This window comes from Anopheles maculipalpis, chromosome 3RL (genome assembly GCF_943734695.1).
Source record: "Anopheles maculipalpis chromosome 3RL, idAnoMacuDA_375_x, whole genome shotgun sequence".
In the NCBI taxonomy this organism is placed as follows: Eukaryota; Metazoa; Arthropoda; class Insecta; order Diptera; family Culicidae; genus Anopheles; species Anopheles maculipalpis.
In genome coordinates this window covers 31,978,256-31,998,252 of record NC_064872.1, presented here as the reverse complement: position 1 = coordinate 31,998,252, position 19,997 = coordinate 31,978,256, and positions in this window count along the sequence as shown.

Here is a 19,997-nt window from a genome sequence, read left to right as displayed (position 1 = left end):
AGTGTGAGTACTGACTATTAAACTACGTAGTATCGGCAAGTATTGGAAGCCATTCGATAGTCGGCGTGACCTTAGAGGGTCGTTAAGCCAAGAAGAAAAAGAAGAACAAGCATAAAGGTTAACTAATTCAATAAGTGAACCATATATCGGATAGTTGGTTATTAAAATAATGTAACTAGGACGAAAAATATCAAATCATTCAATTGATCGAAGCTATTCTTAGTTATAGAGTTCTTACTGAATTGACTTAAAATTATTATGGCTGAAGTTCAAAGTGTACAGAATAGGGGAAATTGAGCTGCTGATTGTGTAGTTTTCATTTCTATTTTATTGTTAAAATAAAGTTTAAAATTAATTAACAAAAATAGCTGTAGAATAATATCAGCTCGAATGATTTGATTTCAAAATTACTTGAAACATTTTACAACGCTGGCTATTTATTTTTTCAACTGCAGAGACGCAAATGTCCCCGTAAACTAAACGCTTGAATTGCGTTCTATATTTTTCTTGCAATTGTAATCTGCTTGTTTACACAGACAATTCACCAGAAACAAATCCTTCCCTTAAACGGGTCCCACAAGTGTGTGCCGTTGTTTACTCAGCCCAGTCCGGCAGTTCAAAATCCGGATGAGCTTGCCGTGATCCGTGCTGGATGCTAGAGACGCTTAGAGACAGCCTGTAGCCTCGAATGTACAGTATCCATCTTATTGGCCTCATCGATGGTGATTACGATGATTTGCAAACCTCTAACCGCCTCTCCAAACGCTCGTGCGTGAATCCACCCTTACCCTGGGATCCTCACCGCACAAGACCGCAATGCTACAAATGATACACAAATAATCCCGTTTGCTGAAAAAGGGGTTTTATCCTCGATTGATCCTATTTGTTCTGTGGCACTGCAAAGCCCTTGTCCTTCGAGGATTCATGGGAAGGAGGCTGAATAATTTATCAAACAAAAACCTTTACCCACAGATAGACACAATCCAACAGGGCGGAATGAGATCACTTCAGGGAGGTAACACGAAAAGTACAGGACATTCTGACCAAGCTGAGCTCGGTGGAGTTCTTAAGCTCGTTTTTTTTCTTAACTTCCTTTTTTGCTCTGCTCCGAGAGATGATTCGAAAGTTTCCTTTCCACAAAGTGCCACAAAGTTGTGAATAGTTTTCTTTCTATTATTTACAGCTGATTAGGCTCTGGTGGGATTTAACGTGTATATGTGTGCAGTGTGTGTTCATGGATGGACAATTCTGTTGAGCATCTTTGGAGAAGATGGAGAAGTTGATCCAGAGTTCGCGCTCAGATGGGAAGATGAAGATGATTAGATTGTCTGCAGTGGCAGGTGAACCAAAAAAAAAACCAGGGGGACAAAAAGGGCTTGTGTCGTTTATTTTGTACACCGTTTTGTTTCTTTTTCCTTCCACGCGTGAGTAAATTGAGCAGGGACATCTCAATTGGAAAACAATTTCTTCGTTCAACGTGAGGTAGGAAATGGGTTGCCCAGCTCACCGCTGTAGCCAGGTCGATAGGGGCTAGGGAAATCCTTTCGTTATCTTGCTAGAATGAGCTGGTATCTTCTTTTGCCGGGATAGGCCAAAGTGACAGTGCTTATCGCTAAGAAGTAGCAGGGTGGATTCGTTTTCTACCCTAGGAAGTTCACATTTCTTGCAAAAGGACCTTTTTTTAAACCGTTCTTTCGTTTCTAATACTGCTGCTCATTCCATCGAGTCGGTTTAAGCTATCTGGAGGCGCTTTCTGAGTCTGATTCGTTCATCGGTATTGAGAAATGTTACGCCCAGGTGGAGAAGGTAGAGATCTTCTGGTACAATGTAAAGATCTCTACTGATACGGTGGAGACTAGGATGTAGCTAGCGGCTTTTTTAAAACCAGTTCAAATGTATGGATTTGTAGAAAGAAACTTTTCTAACTGCACAGTTGGGTGAAAAGATTTTGAGGCTACATCTGAGGCTGGTTTCCTGTCGATCAATTGAACTTTTTGAAAATTAATTGTGAAAATGAGAAAAAGGAAGCAAAATATGTTTTTATAACGATACAAAGTTTGAAAAGTTAGATACTTTAGTAAATCATGTTCAAATTTGCTAATAGGCTAGTTGTTCAAATTGTATGAGAATGGGTTGAACAGTATTATTAAAGGTCTTTTTTCCTTTGTCATACCATGCAAGTTAAAATTGTCTAAATGTTGCTTTCATGGTATCGTTATTGGACAATTTGTGTCTCTAGAATTGACCGTCGAACAATGTTGAATTATTATTTTATTAAAAAGATCCTCTTTCAAAGGAAACACTGCACAAAACTTCATTTTTGTTCATGGAACAATATTAGCACTACCGCACGACGTTTGTGCAAGACTATCAACATAAAATCACACCGGAAAACGATGCACTCAAACACTGACGATGTCTATAAAATGCATTCACTGCATCTCCTAATTGACAATCGTATTGGTCTCGGTAACGACTTCGCGCCGGATTGGGAATGGGACTTCGCGCATTGCGTGGGTATTTTTGGTGTGATTTCGCACAAACGGGAACACCGGGACGTCACAACGGGTAACCATTTGGCATTTGTAGCTTTCCACGCCCGCTGCCACGGGATGGGAACCATTGCAGCATCCTTAAGGGAATTATCTCTTGCAAATTTGGTTTGTTTTGGAATTTTCAACCCAAAACCCAAAACCGTTCGGATGCTTCTTCAAGTGTTTCGCATTACCCATTGCCCTGCGGCTAATGATGATTGTAATAAAGGCAAGCCAATTGGGAAATGCAGCAGTCCGAGTTGCGAGAGTTTGTCCAAAAGCCCTGGTAGCATCTTCAACCATACAGATGCCAGGGCGATCTTAGCTAGGGCATTCGGAACTGGTTTAGAGTTTTCGGAGTTGCGGTGTTTTACGAGATGGCGATCATAATGGAAGTCGATACCAGACAGCACCAGCAGTGGCTCTGTTACTGCTCAGTGGCACAAATCTGATTACCGGAAGGGATAGTTGTCTGTTTTTTTGGTTGTCGGCTGAGAGCTGTGGCAAAGAATGGCAGCTCGTGATGGAAAGGGTTCCACATTAAACGCAATAACTGCTTCCTATCTCCCGTGGGGTAAATTTTCATAATCGAAAAAGGATTGGTACAACCGGGAAGGGTAAAGCTTTTAACGATGCGTGATTATAGTCAGAGAGACAGTCGATTTGAGATTTGGAATAAGGCTGGAAAAGCATGTTTACAAATCGCCGTGTGTTTTACGGATAGTTGTACAGTTGCGCTATGAAAAAGAAGTTCTTGGGGGATCGAGTTTAAAATTTTGGTTTCATGTTTCATAATACAGTGAAACATTTATACAAACAAGGTTTTACGCATAAAAATTGTAATCTGATGGAGGCGCCTGGTTGTTTACAAAACTATCCTATTTTGATGGTTCGATACACTTGGCATTTGCTAGAAATATAATTTAAAAAAACAAACAAAAACAACAAAACCAAACAGTAAAAATTTACGCCTTGTACCTGTCGTAAGCTTTTTGAGTATTTCGGCGTTATAAGTTGTGCGCGTAGGTCTTATTTACTCGAAAATTATAAAATTGACAATTCTGGTCTGTTTTAGTTGGCAGTTTCTGTGGCTAGAAACTACTAGAAGCACAGTTCTTACTACAGGGTAAAGCTCCGGATGGCATTATTGTAAAAAATGTATAGTAAAAAAATAATACATTGAAAATATTTGCAATATAGGCGCCTAGTTAATTATACAAAAAAGAGGATTATTCGAAGTATTTCAACTAATAAGTCTTTTTGTTGTAACGATGGATTAGTTTAAAACTAGTTTTAGGAACTGTCCGGAAGAGGTTTGAGCCCAGAGCCTGCCGTATTAAGATTGGCACCGATGTTGCGTTTACCACGAGGTCGCCCTTACTCATTAAACACATAAAATTTTATTTTCATGTACCTCTAGTAAACAGAAACTATACAAAAATGTTTTTTTACTGAATTGTAATACATGGAATCAAATTAAGAAACGGATTAGTTTTTACAGAGAAAAGCGAATTTATTTTAAAGTTTCTTGTTATTATAAAAAAAATTGATAAAGAAATACTCATGATAAAACAATTTAAAAAACACTCCCATGACAAGTAGCATGAAACAGTTTACTGGAATAATCTTTTCCGCTCTAAAACTTTCTGTTTGCTCATGATATCAAATTTTTTAAATTAAAATATTATTTGCTTAATGTCAGTCTAAGCTTGCTCAAGCAGTGCTAATAATTTTACAATACAGTGATTGTTTAGAGTCTGATTAGGGGGAACACTTGAGCTCTCGTTATGTAGTACGGAGTAAAGAATTAAAACGAAAGAAACGCAAATGTACACCAAACGAATGTAAAGGGAGCACAATTTGAACGAGAAAATATCAATTTGCATAAGAGCATCCTAATGATCATAATTAGATCTTGCAGCAAATGGTTTCAGCTACCACGACGAGCACTACACATCACTCAAATAGAGTAACCACCACCATTTTATGAAGGTAACGAGCACCCTACCCTAGCTACGTGTGGGTGGCTTATCCTCGCCCATTCACTGCCCGATTCCGATTCCAACGAGCATCTCCTTGATCACGTTCAGTTTATTAACCCCGGCTCGACCAGTATGCCCGTATGCCGCGGGTTACATCGCAATGATTTTCCACGCAAAAGTGTTGCAATCCATGTTGTGGGGATAAAAAATAAAAGTTTACCATGTGTGTGTGTGTGTGGCTTTTTTTCGTCCCACCCCGCAACTAGCGATGCAACTAGAGAAGCCAACATCAAAGCACAATCGTACGGATGGGATTTGGTAGACGAACAGACCGCTATATGTGTCTGTTTTTTTTTTTATTTAGGTTGCACATCGTTACTTTTGCTCTTAGGGGTTGAATTGCATCTGCCGTCTTAACCGAAGCAACGAACAACTTGCCCATCTGCATAGGGTTGCATAGGTTATCTCTGTTGCCCTGTTGCATGCAGAAGAAAGACGCTGCAATACAACAACGAAAAAAAGGCATCAGGCTGTGGAGTTTCTCACGAAATTGTGAATAGCATTTTTGCCAATTTGCTTCTATTTCATGAGGAATTTTGTTTCCCCAAAAAAAGGCTCAAGAATCCACCTCTCAAACACTGCACCCGGCACTGGTGCATCACAATTTGTGTGGCAAATGGAAGCCTGCAGTATGGGTGGATTTTTTTCTTTTTTGCGGTGTTCTTCACGCTTCTCCGCACACTTTCATGTGTGTTCGGTGCGATGTATGCCGAAACTGAATGCGATTTGTTCTGCTAGTGACGACGACCAGGAGATGGTGATGGCCGATGAGGACGACGACGATGATGATGATGTTGATGCATGTTTATTACATTTCCAGCTTTATTGGTTTTGTGAATTCAATTTTTCCCAATGTGCAGGTTGTTTTTTCTCTATCATTTTTAGTGCATGTGTGCTACAATTTCGTTTCAATTCGACCATCCATTTACCTTCGCAATGCAATGTAATAGCTTTACGGTGCAGATGATTCGTTTCGATTCGTGGTAGGCCGGATTTTTAGGACACATCCATTCTATTCCATTTCCCAGCCGTTGCGGCACATTATTATCTGCATGTAGGCTAAAAAGCTTCTGTCCACATGGATGATGGTTTCATTTTTTGCTAGTGTGTGTATGTGAGTGTGCGTTGAGGGTCTCATTTCCCAAATGGTGCATGTTTTGCTGTGCTTGATGAAATTGGATTCACTCAGCAAATGGTTCCGTGGGCATATTTTTATTCCATTCATAATCCTTCTCCTTCATTCTTTTGTCTCGACGCTGATGGCATTTTTTTTATATACACGCTTTAAATTGCACAGTTTTTGTGATGAGTTTAAAGTTTATTGAAATATCAGGCTTGGTGATGGGTGATATGCCATTGTTCAATATGATTGAAGCCTAATAAATCATGCGAACATTGAAATCAGTAAGATTTGAGCTTGAAGTTAGGAATTGAAAAATAAAAACATTTAACAACGTTATGAAAACCATGTTTAAAATTTTGTTTTATGTGATAACCTTAAGATGACCTGACTTTTCTTTATCTTCTTGGCTTAACGACCTACTAGGTCACGCCAAACATCGAATGGCTTACTAGGCTTGCTGATACAACGTAGTTGGATAGTCAATCCTCGCTACGGGGAAACGGTCCGGATGGGATTTGAACCCCGGTCCTGCCGTGTACCTTCAGACTCACTAGCTGTATTGTTTGTAAGCATTAAACTTAATCGAACGTAAATTGGAGAAACGGTCCGGGTGAGATTTGAATATCGGTCCACCGGAATTAATCGGAGAAAAAAGGGCTCTGTTCTGCTACAAACTGTAGGGGTCTTGCTACTGATTTCGTGGGCAGCTACCAAGAGGGGCTAATTGAAGGCAAATCCACGACCGACCAAAATTCACTCTTCGGTAGATCCTCCAGAAGTGCCGAGAGCGCCAGATCCCTACAACACCTGTTTATCGATTTCAAGGTGGCCTACGGATCAAGTTATGGCACATAATGTAGCGGAACTACTTTCCTGGAAAGCTGATCCGGCGGTTAAAGGCGACCATGAACGGGGTGCAGTGCAGAGTGAGAGTAACGAACATGTTATCGGAATCGTTCGAATCTCACAGGGGTCTGAGGCAAGGGGACGGATGGTTTACTGTTCAATATAGCATTGGAAGGTGTCATACGAAGCGCTGGGCTAGACAACGACATCCGTGGCACGATTCTCTACCGGTCTCTCCAATTTCTTGGCTTCGCGGATGACATTGACATCGTTGGCAAGACGACAGCGAAGGTCTGTGAGGCCCACACCCGACTGAAACGTGAAGCAACAAGAATTGGATTGATAAACAATGCGACGAAGACGAAATACCTGCTTGCCGGAGGTTCTGATCGTGATAGAGCCCGAGTGAGAAGCAGCGTGTTAGCCGACGGCGACAACCTGGAGGTGATAGAGGAGTTCTACTATTTTGGGACTGACGTGATATATCGCACACTAATTCGCCCGGTGGTCCTATATGTCCACGAGTCTTGGACCATCCGAGCGGAGGATGCATCTATGGCGGTGTGTACGAGTATGGAGTGTGGAGGAGAAGGATGAACCACTAGCTTGCTGAGTATACGGAGAGCTGGACATCCTGATGGTGGCAACCGGCACCGGCAGGATACGATGGCTGAGGTATGTTATGAGGAGCCGAACTCATGCCCCGCCAATAAGGTATTCGTCAGCGACCCCCAGTTCGGCACGAGGCGTCGGGGAACACAGCGAGTTCGTTAGTTGGATCAGGTGAAGGAAGACCTGACGGAGGTCGGGTGCCTACATGGATGGGAAACTGCAGCCAGGAATTGAGTTTCCTGGAGATCTATTGTTGAATGGGCCAACATGTGAATGAGGCCTGAGGCCTGGTGTGAATGAGAGGGCTCTGTTTTCGATTGATCTATATTCGATCTCAAATCAAGAATCAAGATCATTTGGACACTGATCCGAGACTAAAATTTGAGATTTTTTTCAGATTGGGATTGGAATTTAATGTAAGACATAAATCGGAGGGAATGAGCTTCTTTAGCAATACTGCCAACAAGGAATGTCGCGGTTTTAGTGCATGCTTTTCGATTAACAGTTCAACTCTTATCATTTTTCCTCAAAAACTTATTGTCGGATAAGTTTATCTTTTGCTTACAATTATGTTTTCTTTTTGAAGTTTGGAACTATTTGCAAGTCACATTAGTTAAGTTCACCATTTGCTCTCTTTATTATTAGTATTTTTTTAAATTTTCAGATGCTGTTCTGCGCCTTGTTTAATGTTTCACTAATTATCACTCAACAGATAATTTTACGCATCTGAAAAGAGGGTTTCAACCCTTAATACTATTTATATACTTTGAAGATTCTCTCTTGCATGTTCAGTCTCATCTGCAACACACCTGATAAGTTTTCTTTTCAACCATTTTAACCATTCGGCGTGAGTAACGAGAGATAATCGTAAAGAATTTACACTGGAAAGTAATTCCATCCCCTTCTTGCATACAAAACCTTCCTCAGCATGTTTCTGAACGTAAAATGAAATAAAAGAGGAAGGACAACTGCAAAAGGGAGCATCAGTTGTGTGCATCCTTAAAAGTAAAGTTGCACCGAGACTTCAAACGCGACCAAGTTGACGATTTTTGCCACGTTTGGTACGCCATACCTGCCATGATGTCGCAAAGAGAGAGAGAGGCAGAGGAGAAAGTCGTGGATTTATCGGTCGTGATTTGTTGGAAAAGTTCGGCGGTTCGTTCCGGCCGTGATTCTCGGCTGCTAAGAGGATGGCGATGGGAGATGAGCATTAGCGTAGGTCACGGTGCACGTGATAAAGCGACTGGTTGAAATTTATGCACTCACCGTACGAATCCTGAACCGGGTGGGTATGCGAAAGCTAGGTAGACAAGTGGAGTGGATCGGATGATAAAATGTAACTTCACAGTCGTAATTTTATATTAAACTGACTCGTGAAACTTGCTGCACGTGATTGATGTTTTTTTTTCCGCGTAGAAGCAAGCATTTTTAAACTTAGAACAATTGGAGTTTATTCGCAAAGGAAGGTGTTGTTGTTTATTTGTTTGTCGTATGCTGCTTGTTAATATGCAAAGAAAAGAAAATAGTCATCATTAAATGTATTACTTTTTATTAAATAACTTATTTAAACAGTGCCAAATAATTTTTATGACACTACTTTCCTTACACAATCTGCAACCATCATTCATAATGCCATCATACGAGCAAAAGCCAACTAAGAAATCACTCAAGCTCAACAGATCAGTATGCTAGCCGCCTGCACGGGCAGCAAATTGATTGATATTTTACATTTTTTGGCACAGCTTTACGAATCGATTGAGGAAGGTCTGAAATAAATCGATGTTCGGGCAGAATATGGTAGCAAAACTTATGACAGAGGATTAAAATTTATGAAATGGCATCAGGATACATTTAAGCGAATGAGATGGTAGAAAAAAAGAATAGAAAAAAACATGCACACATCAAGAAATCGAACCGACAGATTTATTACATTCGCTGATGCAAAAAAAGTTGGCTGTCGGACGATTTCTTACATCCGCTTGGCAAGCTTTTTTCTCAAGTCAACATGAAAGATTATTCTTCTGCTACTTCCACTACTGCTGCTACTACCGTTATTGCTTTCTTATGCGGCTCTTGGCAAGAATGATGGAATCTTCTGCATCAAAACCGTTGCTCTCCACAGCCCACACATGCGAACCATAACGGTTCTCGTTTACAACAGATGGTTCGGGTTTAAAAGTTTGCGGCGGTTTTGAAAGTTGAAAAATTATGCAATGCGCGTATCGATAGTTCGTTGGCAGGTTTTTACGATCGTTTGTGGTAATTTGAATTTTATTGGTTTTGATCATCGTGGGGGGGGGGGGGGGGAGGGAGGGGCTGTATAGGGGAGCTAGTTTTTAAGTTTGCTTGCAGGAAACATGAACTGATGGGATGTTTTTTTTTTATAAACTGTGCAGAGTGTGATTTCAATGTTAACTAAAGGGGACAAGTTTAAGACAGTTTAAGAAGCGCGCTAAGTAACACGATGATATTTTTGACCAATTATTGTGTTTTAATTTTTGAAGTTTTTTGTTTTACTTTTATATTGCTTTTATTTTAGAAGAAAAACATTATATTCAATTACACATATGCAAATGTAAAGCAAAATCTGAACAACAAAGCAATTTTCTTAGTAAATTAACCTTTGCACCACTGCACCACTTTAATTTTGCGTGGCATCAGGACAATTAGCATAAATTAAGTTTTCTCTGTTTTTGATTGTCTTAACTATCTGCTAGGTAATACTGGTGGAGGTAATACATTTAATGGCTAACTACATTCACTGATACCGCATGCGAAGACTACCTCAAGGAATGCTAGTAATAGTCTCCTGTTCGCCTTTCGGATGTCACAGATTTGCCAATATCACAAAAATAAATTCCGGTATACAAAAAAACATCAAATTTACTGTGAATGCTTAATCCGCTGCGCGTTGAAGAAGGCCAATTCCGGTCTGGTAGCTCCTTCGGTTCGGATCGGTTTCGCCCTGGTTTCGCTGCGTTGCTGTCCGCAATTGATCCGATCCTCTCCGCTGTCACCTGATGTGGACCGGTGCGTACGCGACAAATACAATTGAGAAACGAGGCACGTGTCAAGTTGGGCTCATAACTGTCAGACACGAAATTAAATTCAAGACTCATTAACAAGAAAGGAAAGTCTGAGGAACCGAAACGTGTGCGGCATTCCTCAACGTCTAGTTGTCTCCTAGCTGGGAGAATTCTCGCCGGGACCTAAATACTAATTGTAATGAGTAGAGTCGGCGAGTCGATCCGAATGTCCAAAAGGCCCGCAACAAAGATACTCTGCTTGTTACAGGCACGCTGCCGCAGCGTATCTATCCCGAGTAGCGCACAGCGAGCAGGAACGTAGAGCGATTTTTTTTATTTTCGCTGGACTCCAAGCGCGCCAGAGACCGAGCAGCAGTAGGCCACCACAATACGGATACGTATTCTACAGTGAACCGGACGAGCGAGCAGTAAAGCGTTTTATCCAAAGTCGGATCACCTTTGTCTTGCGCCATATGCTGGTTACTACTTGTGACTATGTGCTCCAATTGGTTATAGAAATTCAATCGATCGTCAAGGAGCACTCCAAGGATTCTGACACAACGTTTACGTTTAAAGACTGCACTGTTCAGGTTGTTGGTATAAACCAGGATGTCACTCTTTCTGACAAAAGTGATAGTAATGCACTTTTCGACGCATAAGTCCAGGCCATTCGCGGCGCACCAGGGTTGGAATTTCTCTAAAACGTCCTGAAGCAGTAGTTGGTCAGCTCGGATGCGGCTTGGATGGTAGATTTTCGCGTCATCGATCGGAAGTACACTGGGCCCATGTGGCTCTCCTGATGTTGCATCAATGTTGCGCGAAGAGTGGGATCTTTTTTTCAAGCAATGCTTTTGATTGCTCAGATCGCGGTAAAATGCAGCTTTTATTTCCGTGTATATGGCTTTAACCTGAGCGTCAGCATCGATGGTCTTACGGCAATGGCCGATGAACTCAACAAGGTTAGTGATGGTCGAGCGCTTGAGAATTTGAAGATGAAAGCTTTGAAGAAGGTTTAACCAATAAATGAGTTGCAGACTTTTTCCCGGACTCTGACTCAGTCTTCCGCTTCGCAGATCTATAATAAAGATGTTTAAATTAAAAATAAAATTATCAGGAATAGAGGAAAATTATCTATTTAATTATTTTTGTTATGTTTTTCAGGAATCTAGAGACACCAACCATTGCTTTATCATCGCTTAATTAGCTTAGCTGTTACATGGTAATAATTATCACAGTTTGTTTGTGTGCAAAGTTTCCCATAAGAACATTCGCATTAGCCAACATGTACCACTTCGATGTTGTGATTGGTGGTCATTATTAGAGTAAAAATTGTAATTAATGTTTTCTGAAGCTCTGAAAACATCGATTCTCCCTTCTGAGTCTACACCCTTCCCTTCGAAACCGAGCACACCCGGAATATGGTGCCCTTTCACGGCTCGAAGAAGGAAATGTCTCCCAGCAAAGAGTATTTTACTTTTAAGTTTATTGTAAGCAATACGGCCTGGCCGTCCTTTACGAATTAAAAAAAAAACATCAATTCCGCATAATTGGATCTACTTAGTCCATGTATCTATCAGATTATCCTTCTTTACTTAATATAATTCGAATGAAAGACATTTCGGTTAAAAATACATTCATTTATAAAACGATACCTCTTAAATGTGATCTCGAATCAACTGTGCATGCTTTAGCACAGCTGAAAAAGCTTAGAGAGCAAGATGTTGAAGAAAATCAAGCAGTAGATAAATAATAGAGCACGAAAAAAATCCCTCATAAAGTTTGGTTTTCTCATTTGTGCTTTTTTTCAGGATGTTTATGATGTACACAGCGAAAGTGTATTGTTGTGTATGCGAACCAATGTACGAAAAAACTCAATTTAATCATATGGAAAAAAACACCCAGTCCTAAATTGTTGTTTGTCTCCCATATTCCGTTAGTGGTGTGGTTGTTTGTGCGAAAATAGACTCGACAGATGACAACAGACGAGCAAAACAAAACCAAAAGTGAAAAAAACGAGCCAACAAAAAAAGAAAACAAGAACACTTAACAAAAAACACATTCCAGTGAAACGATGCGCAAAGATTCTTGTTGACTTCGCACGACGACAAACTCCAGGCGCCAACCGCTGTCAGAGCCACGCGAAGGCATATATCATACGCTGGTCGTGGCGGAGCGTCACGAGCCGTGCGCTGATCGAACATGCAGGGCGGGCTCAGGGCAAAAATTTGCCAACTTTTGAGTGGTTTTGAAAATGGGTGGCAAGAAAAACAGGACACAAACAAGTACTCGAGCACACGCATTCACTCAGACCACACACACACACACACACACATACAGATCATCGGAGGTACGGTATTGATCTATAACCATGGCATAAATAAAAGCAATAAAAGCCATAAACCTTTATCAAAACCATTCTTCCTGAACAATGGGCGGTTTGGAGGTGGTTGGAAGCAGGCGCGAACCAAAGCGCAGAGCGTTGCATTAAAAAAGGCTGACGATAGTCAACAATACGGCTAAATGGGGAAATCGGAGAAACAAAGTGGAGGATGGTGGGCAGTTTGCGAAAGGGGATAAAAATAGAGATGGGTAAGAAAAACAGGCCAAATCCGTTTAAAGATAGTACGGTTCGTTCTACAGTTGCTGGGTGAATGGCGATCGTTAAGGCCATGGTGGAGTTAAAAAACAGTCCCAGAACATGAAAGTAGCAAGCCGAAGGTTGGGAAGGCCGGAAAAGAGTGTAAAGGCGGGGCAAAAAAAAAAAAGAATCGTTAGGAAACAACAGTGCTCATAATTCAAAAGCACCAGCAACGGAGCAACAAATTACTTTAAACTAGCAACTTTTTATGCTCTCCTCCTCGCTAGCGACAACGACAGCAAATAGTTGTACGGGAACACGGGATGAAACCGAACTGAGGCCAACAGAATCCCGATCTGGTGCGCGTTCATATGCGCTCACACTTTGCCCGCAGGGAGTTAGTTTTTAAACAGCATTAATCGGTAGCGGTGGAAGACGCTCGGTCTGGTCGGTCCGGGTGAGCAAATACTTGGCCCTGCGGTTAACATATCATCATTATCTCTTTCTTGTGCTGTGGTGTTGAAGTTGTTTGCTTTATCCTGTGTGTGTGTTCTTCATTCTTTCTCTCCCTTCTATTCGAAGTGAAAGACTAAACGGGGTCTCTCGTGGGGCCAAGTACTTTAAAAGTTTTACACTTCTTTTATGGACCGCCGCAAATTGACCTGTTTCCGGTTTAACTTTCTAATGAAAAAGGATTGTACTGTCCTGGTGTGTTAGTTGTAGTGGGATGGCAGTGCCAACTCGCTGGTTCCGGGAGGTGTTGGGATGAATAAGTAAATGGGCTATTTATTTTATTTGTTTCCGTATGTGAGATACATCTGTGTAAAGCATGCTCAAAATTTCAGTTGAATTGTATTGATCGGATTTAGAGAGATCGAAACGAGGGTGCGGTATTAATTTTTTTAATTCGGTATTATATTTTTAATTTTATTTTCGGATTCTGCCGCAGCAGAAGCCAGAACCGCTCACGGTCCCGAGCCGCCGTCCGCCAATCCGTTGTCCCGGCCTTCATGGCGGATGATTCTACGCCTTCTTCCCACCTCAATCTGGGCCTACTACGCCTCCTCTGTCCGTGTGAAAGGCCTAAAAGGACTTTCTGAGCTCATCCAGTGCCCCATGCGTATAACATGGCCAGCCCATCGGAGCCCGGAGGGCCAAATTCGCTGCACGACGGTGAGGTCGTCATACAGTTCGTACAGCTCGTCGTTGTAGCGGCTATAGAAGATGGTTCCCGAAGTCTCTACCTCCTAGTGACGGATGGCCCTGTCAAGCGCCAAGTTGAATAGGAGACAGGCGAGCCCATCTCCCTGACGCAGACCTTTGGTGGTAGCAAAGGACCCTGAGAGTTTTCCATCATCCTTCACCTGGCCTGTGGTCATTCTAACAAGCCTGATCCGGTTTTCCGGTATTCCAAAAGAGCTCGTAAAGTTATATCCTGGCTATGCTGTCATATGCCTTGAAATCTATGAAGAGATGGTATGTGTTCAACTGCAGTTCAGCCATCTTCCCCAAGATTTACCGCTTGGTGAAGATTGGGGTATGTTTGCGTATTATTATATGAATTGTTTTGTATCTGTATTTCAATACGTCACTAAGGCGCATGTGTTTTGAATATTTTGAAATGAATGGAATCTTTTAGACCGATCGTCGATTACGTTTATCAGTTTTTACATTCGACTTGCTTTACTTGTCATGGTAAACAGCAGTAATGAGACCTACGAGTGAGTTTCTACCATAAAAGTGAAGATGAAGTGAAGTGAAGATTAAAGAATAAAGAATATTATGGAGAAGGGTGAACTGAGCTTAAAACTTCCGCTTCAAATGAGCTACATAATAGTATGTATTTGGAAAACTAGTGTTGTGTTTGTTAAATATTTTGAAACGTTTTGCGTCTATTTCAGTTCTTTTTCTGCAGACTTTCCCCCCTTGTTACAAATTTCGTCGGCAGCTACTTCTTCTTAGTATTGGCTTAACGAACTTCTAGATTATGCCGGCCATCAAATGGCTTTTTTTTAGCATGGAGTACATCTCAAAACAGAGACCCAAGTGGCATGGGATCCCTGCATCCCCTGGGTACTACCTGTTTTTCAACTGACTAAACCCTCCATGAACCTTCACCGAACATTTCCAGGCTACAAGCGAGGGTATTACTTCAGAAATGTAACGCTTTATCTCACGAATGAAACGTCTCGGCGCCACGGTATGACTACTTTGTCAGGGCAGTCTGGAGTCCTAGGTTTACAACCACCGCTGGTAACTGAAAGAGCTAATGAGACAATTCAAGTACTTAACGGTGATCTACTGACTGTGGCGATAGCGCGATCCTCCATAGCAGTGCTAGCTAGCACTACAGTGTAAAATCAGAGTTACCGCTAGTGAGACGGCTGCTCCGGCTGACTCCGCCCCACTCTTTTCTGTTTCACCTTCGTTGCAGGTGAGACCAGATCGATCTTATCGTCTCGGCAATGACGATCCAACCCCTGCAGCTAGAATACATTAATGCAGTTACGTTTTCCACGGTAACTACATTGCCAACTTTGCTGTTCATGCAGTGGCGGGTGACAGCAAACCTCGGGCATACTAGCAAGACATGTTCAGAATGTCTTCCTGACATACTGACGGTGCAAGATGACCTTGGAAGAATCCATGCCATGTTAGCATTTGGGTGATGTGGAACTAAACCTCTCCAAAAAACCTCACCACCGGGCCGACTTTTGGCAGCTCCCAACTTAATTTGTTGGAGTCCAATAGACCACTGAACAAAATTTTCAACCTTCTTCCAGTGCCAGATTCCCCAGAAGTGCCAAGGGTGTCAGATCCCCACGTCCACCCTGTATTTCGACTTCAAGGCAGACTGCGATACCGTAGGCCAGAATGAGCTATGGAGCATAATGTAGCGGAACCATTCTTCTAGGAAGTTGACCCGGCGGTTGAAGCCCGTCATGAACAGGGTAATGTGGCAGGTGTGGGTATCAAACATGTTGTCAGAATCGTTCTAGTCTCACAGGGTTCTGAGGCAAGAAGACTTTCGTGCCTACCCTTCAATATAGTCTTCAATAGTGTCTTACGAAATGCGTGGCTAGACAATGACAAACTTCATCCGTGGCACGATTTTCCACCAGTCTCTTCAATTTCTTGGATTGGCGGATGACATTGAAATCATCGGCGAAACGATAGAGAAGGTGTGTGTACACTCGACACAAACGAGAGGCATCAAAAATTGGAATGATGATCAATGTGACGAAGACGAAATGACAGCTGGTAGAGGAGTTCTGCTGTCTTGGAACAATCGCAACTTCGGTTAACGATGTCAGCAGGGAAATCTGGAGACGCAGTGTGCAGGGGAATCGTGTTTTATACGGCCTTCACCGTCTGCTGAGATGCAGATGACTTCGAGACCTTACGAAATGTGAGACATATTTCACACTGATTCCTTGGTGAATGCAAAATGCAAAATGCAGATATCCTTGTCGCTGGGCCACCTGAGCGTTTTCAAGTATACGCATTAGAATTGTTTTATTAAATTTAAGCGAAATTTGAATGAAAGTCTTTCTTCATATACTGACTATTTTATAAAATTCTTATTTAATTTTTAACCATGACACAATACAACCGAATCCAGTACTAAGCTGCTAACCAAAAACAGTTCAACATGTTTTGCTCAATGTTTCATCTCGCATTTTTCATTACATCAGACAAAGTTTCGCACGTTAAAGGGGTGCGCTGTAACTTGTGATTATTACCCTCGCTACTATCCAGCGCAGCGAACGGTGTTTTCATGCGCAATGGCAAAGTTTCGGCACTGTAAACATAAATATTTCGAATTCTTGTACAAAAGTCGCGACGCGACGCCACGCGCACGTATCGGCGTGTAACGCGGTCTCCTTCCGGGCCGCGAGCTTCTTGCACCGACAGCCACAAAGCGAAACCGGCGCAATTCAGGGGGTTCAGGTTGACAACGATAGCATTTCTCCGGAAGGATTTCTGGCCAGAGGAAGGAACGGTTTGAATTGGTGCCAACCGAATGGAACCGGAAACCCGAAGCTGGCGGACGGAAGCATGCAGCTCAACAACAACCGGAGAAAAATGGAAGAAAGACAAAAATTTACGTTTTATGGACAAGTTGCGCTTTTTGGAATGCCCTTTTTTTTGCCTATCGGGTGTTCTGTATGTATGTGTGTGCTTTGATTCTTTCTGCACGTGACTTTTTTTTTCTTTTCGTTTTTTGTTGTTGTTGTGCGGGAGAGCAATATTGCATTTAATGCACGAAAAGTTCCCAATGGATGACATATTGTCGAGATGAGCTTTGTTTATTGCTAAAGTTGCTTTTGGTATCTTTTGCGGTTCCGTTTTAGAGTATTTAATAGCGTGGTTTGGCGTGAGTATCTCGTATGCGTTTAATAAATGATTTATGAATAACCATAATGTTATCTAGATTTTTTATTATAAAATTTTTTTATGTTGTATTATGAAGATTTCATTATTTCGTACAATTTTATCAATCGCGTTAGAGCTTTGCTTTGTTTCTTTAATTTTTTGAGACTCGACCATACGATGAAATGAAAGTAAATTTAAGAAAAATTAGATAAAAAAGTAATTGTTAGAGAATTAACTCGCCAACATTTCGTTTAAATATCTTTAACTCATTTCACTCATTTTTGCATAATATAAAAGGTATTAAACCATTTTTGGTGAGATGTTAAATGTATGTTTTAAATTATAACAATGTTCTTCAATTTTGAAGTACGTACTGAAGTTTGTGTAGAAATTAAATTTAATTTTAAAAACGCCTAACCCCAGAAAAACACTTTTTACGAATAAAAATAAGCCTTTGTAAAGGCGCAAAAGGAAGATACTAGAAGCGGCTGGTGTAAGGGTTTTGTGGGCGAGACGGTCAAAACATTCCACAAAATCCCATTTATAAATGTCAAAAGCACGGGTAAAATGTGTTTACTTGAAACCAAAAACTTTGTCATTTGCATTCTCCCCTGGCTGCAGCGTGCACAAAGAGCACCGAAAAACAGGTTACCCCCTGCTTTTCGCATTGTGTTGTTAGTGTTTTTTTTTCTCCCTCTGATGTTCTGATGGTTGTTGGTGGAAGCAAAATAGTAGTGGACCATCTAAATAATAGTGGCTAGAGAGAGGCAGAGAGTGACAAAAAAAAAGATATAAAAAACGAGATACCTCAACCTGGTTAGAAGGATGTTGGGTTGAGCGAGCGAGAACTGCAATGATTTGGTGCTTGGATTTTGCTGTTTCAAATGGAACGGACCAACGGAATGGGAAGGAACAAGGAAGCACCCTGTTGATGTGAAAGCATTGGAGAGGAATTAAAGGGCGAACTTTTGTCGCGGATTGTTAGAGCTTTTAGCGTTGATGTAAAGGTTTTTGTTGTTGTCTGGATTTCAGTGCGCAGCATAACAGTAGCTATCTGTTGCTAAAAATACCGTGTAGAACGCACATCAAAACTACAACGTTAGTTTGAGAGATAATCGTACAAAAAGCATACTAACGTGTGAAATATGACAAACATTTGTAAGCGAATGTTAAAGTAAAATGCTTCAAATGTAAAGAAAGCTTTAGAACTTAAGCACAAGAAAACCTACAAAAGCTTCACTTTCGTTTCATCGCTGATAATAGTTAAAAGATGTGGAAAGCTGTCACACTGAGTTGAACATCGTGGGAGATAACAATTACGCGAAGAAAAACACACGATGGTAGTAGCAAGACAAACTAAAGGAAGGACATCACCAGTCATAAATTTAACAAAATGAATTCTATCTCAAATAAATCTATTTTTCCACCCATCGCAGCTGCCGTAATCACATTGTGAAATCGTCTTGACTTCTTTGCTAGCATTGTGAGCGTGTATGTGTGTGGTTTTTATGTTGATCGTGCAACCACCTTGCTTGCTTTATCGTTCAGTTTGTCTTCTGGAAAAGAGAGAGCCCTGGTTTTCCTTTTTTGTTCTACGTCGTTGAATACCGTTTCTTCGATTTTCTTCGTAACGGTAGTAGGTCGTTTTCCGGTTTTGAAACGGTCGTTAACGCATTTTTCTGTCATCATCGCTTAACTCTCCCGGTTGTAGGTAAAGTTTTTTTTTTATTTACGTGAACAAAACATAAAACCCAGCTTCACAATGGATATCAACTACCGGTAGTGGTTGTTACGAGAATGGTTTGACTTTTTCAGTAAATTACATTATGGAGCTTTTACAATGCTCACGGATGCGCTGGATTCCGGGGAGAAAAGAACGCCAAAGAAGTGTATGAAAAGATTTATACAAACGATTGTATCCTACTGTTTTAGATTGGCAAGAAAAAATATCAAATAGATAGTAAAGAAAGGGTGGGTGGTGTTTTACAAAAAAAGAGAAAAACAATGGAATTTGTTTGTCTGCTAAGTGTCAAATGAATTTTAATTTAAGAATTTGTAGAAGTGCTGAAAATATTTGCGTAGCTACGTAGAAGTAATTGGTGACAAATTCAGTATTATTCCTCGCTAGCAGGCCGTCGATGGACGCACCAAGTACCTCGTAACTAGCCCATTTTGTACTCAGTGTGCACCATTAATTTGACAGTTACTGTGGAAATTGGAAACAATTGTTTTGTTTTAATGAAGGAAATAATAAAAAAAATATTTTTTCTTGTTTCCGCTTGTATAGCCCTGGGTAGGGCTATGGTAGGGCTATGGTAGGACCACAAAAACGGACTTTATTTTTGACACTAGTTCTGCTTTTGTGTTGCAAGACGTTTAGTTAGTGTCCTTGCAATTATGCCCTAAACGAAATAGGCCATCGGATGGAAGTCCGGGGAGCTGGGAGGCCCCGAGAGCGGTAATATCGTAAAGATTATCTTTAAATCAACTTTTTGCGATTTGTTGATCGTATGACAAGGTGCCGAATCTTGTTGCCACACATACGGCCTTCCATTGGCCACATTGTTTATTCCGGGGCTTGACGACCGTGTCCAGCAGCTTCACATAGCCGTCTGCGTTCAGCCAGAGGCCCTGTTCGAAGAAATGTGGTGGCATCACAACCCGTTTCGATGATACGCACTCTTCATGACATTTGTGGGAATATAGTTTGCGGCACTCGTGGAACGTCGGTAGCACAGTAGGCAAGCTACCTCTTATTTTCGACATTCAGCTTCTTATTCTGACAAAAGTTCTTTTCATCCGAAAAAAACCAGATCGTTTCAGGCTCTGCCGAAAGCTTTATCTTGTTGAGTAACTTTT